The sequence below is a fragment of the Littorina saxatilis genome, linkage group LG13 (genome assembly GCF_037325665.1).
Source record: "Littorina saxatilis isolate snail1 linkage group LG13, US_GU_Lsax_2.0, whole genome shotgun sequence".
Classification (NCBI taxonomy): Eukaryota; Metazoa; Mollusca; class Gastropoda; order Littorinimorpha; family Littorinidae; genus Littorina; species Littorina saxatilis.
The window spans coordinates 37,957,790-37,960,289 of NC_090257.1; the positions used below are offsets into that span (position 1 = coordinate 37,957,790).

Below are 2,500 nucleotides of genomic sequence, written 5' to 3' on the forward strand. Positions count from 1 at the left end.
TCTTTTACGTTTGATTTGGTTTAAAACGTCAAGGTTTGATGACTTTCGGATGGCTGTGTGTTTGTAGTCCGCTGAAGATTTGGTGTTCGATGTGATTCAAGACTTCTTTAGGATTATAAGCTTTCCGAAGGGGCCACGTGTTATGCTTTTCAAAACTCGAGGTTTTGTTTTCGTCCTGTGACATCAGACGAGTTCGTACTTTTCGGCGCATGTGATGTGGCTCAAGGCTTCACGGGTTGCAGTCTTTATGATTGAAGGCTTCACGGGTTGCAGTCTTTATGATTGAAGGCTTCAGAATGCTTCACTGACGTGTAATGTAGTTTAAAGTTTAAGGCTTGCAGCACAGTGGGATCTTAGGCCAAAAACAAAATAGGTCTGTTTACGGTAACATAGGCCCAAAAAATAGGGTCGGTAGGTCGGGATTTTTTTTTTTTTTTAATTTTTTTCTTCCAAAAAAACATATTTTTACGTTATTTTGCCAAAAAAAGAAAGATTTTTTTTCCCCCAAATGCCAAAAAAAAGTCTAGGGTCGCGCGAAAAAAATAGGGTCGGTCGGGTTACCGTAAACAGACCTTTTTTTGGGGGGGGCCTTATCTTCGTTGCAGGACAACAGATAAATGTGTCAAGCGCAAAGAGCATAATTGTAAAGTTATGATGTTGCGCTATATAAATGCTCATTTATTATTATTATTATTATTATTATTATTATTATTATTATTATTATTATTATTATTGTTATTATTATTGTTATTATAAATCATAAGGTCGTACTCTACCGCGCATGTGTTGTTGTTCAAGCCTTCGAGGACCTTGACCATGCTTCAAGTCTTTGGGTTTGGAGCCTTTTGATGTGATACGAACCAAGGGTTTTTGGTCTTCATGCAGTTTGAAGACTCCACTTGTGCTCAGTGTGGTTTAATGGCTTCAACGCTTTAGGCCTTGGGCTTCATGCCTCCATTTTTTTTTTTTTTTTTTTTTTGCTCCAGAATTCTTCACGTTTGATGACTTTGATGGCTGTATGTTTGTAGTCTGCTGAAGATTTGGTCTTCGGTGTGATTCAAAGCTTCAGCTTTAAGATTTAAGCTGAGAGCCTTTTAAATGCGGTACGATGATGGTTTGGATGACGATTTTGCCTGACCAATTTCTGGGCGACTTCTGGCTGACAAAAGTCGGTTAAAAATGTGCCAGGTGAACCGCACTCGTTGCAGGCACCCGGTTGATCAGTAACTTGAGCTATGCACTGACGAATCCGCCAAAAGCAAGCGATATAAGGATTAAACTGATGTATATATCGGCAGTATATAAAAAGCGCATACCATGCCAGAACATCGGCGATATAGCTGCGTTTAATGAAAGCCAGTTTGGACATTGTTCTGGGTTCTGCTGCTGCTACTGCTGCTGAAGAAGATAATGATGAGAACGACGACGCCTTCGACGACAACGACGATGATGATGATGATGATGATGATGATGATGATGATGATGATGATGATGATGATGATGATGATGATGATGAATGTTACTGAAGTGGCGTTTCATTTACACTTTGTCTGAGGGACAAGGCCATGCGGCGATTTCAAGTTAAAGTATGAACATTAAAAGTATAAGAATAAAACAAATGTTTGGACGAGAAGCGGACCTTTCAATGTATTCTAATAAGTGAGGTCTGCGGTGATCTTGACATTCAACTTTTGCGACACTGGTCAACTAAACAACACCGTTCGACTTTTGAACATTTTCGTATGTCTTTGCTGAATCTCGGTGTGAACTCTTTCACGTTGAAGTTTGTTCTAAAGTCATGACCGGTTTGATTATCTCACTTTGTCTTCCAAAATCAATATATTCTACACATATTGCTTCCAGTGCGTTCTAAACTTGGCCAACAAATTATTGCAACAAATTTCAAACAAAGTATTAATTCCCGTGTCATTTCATTAAAACTGTATATACCAGTTAAGCGGCAGTCACGTGATCCCTGTAAAAGAAATATTTAATCCAAAACGTGATCCTGAAGGTTAAGTGAACGGCCTTAACGGGCATATAAAGTTTTAATGAAATGACACGGGAATTAATGCTTTAATTTGGGTTTGAAATTTGTTGCAATAATTTGTTGGCCAAGTTTTATATTACGTGCACAAGTATCAGTTTTGAAGGTGATATCAAAATGGGATAAGAATATAAATTAAATTGGTGTCGCCGGAGGCTGGTTGCTGTGTGTGGACAATAAAGAAATTTAAGATTGTGTTTGTTTCAGTGTCATGTTCTTCTGGTGTGTGTGTGTGTGCGTGTCCGTTGGTCCGCCCATTGGCCCGTTGTGTGTGTGTGTGTGTGTGTGTGTGTCCGTTGGTCCGCCCGTTGGCCCGTTAAGTGTGTGTGTGTGTGCATGTGTGTGTGTGTGTGTGTGTGTGTGTGTGTGTGCATGTGTGTGTGTCATTGTCATGTGTGTGTGTGTCACTGTCATGTGTTTGTGTTTGGGGGGGGGGAGTGGATGTATGTGTGT

The 2,500-nt window shown here is 39.8% G+C and overlaps 1 protein-coding gene across 1 annotated transcript in view; it reads left to right on the forward strand.

Annotated features, from left to right (window-relative positions):
- Positions 1–2,242, forward strand: part of LOC138945661 (uncharacterized) — a 14,571-nt gene extending 12,329 nt beyond the window's left edge. Inside the window, exon 5 of the mRNA XM_070317142.1 lies at positions 1–2,242. This exon is cut by the window's left edge and continues 1,145 nt beyond it. The gene's annotated coding sequence lies outside the window, so the exon portion shown is untranslated.
- The last annotated feature ends 258 nt before the right edge of the window (positions 2,243–2,500 follow it).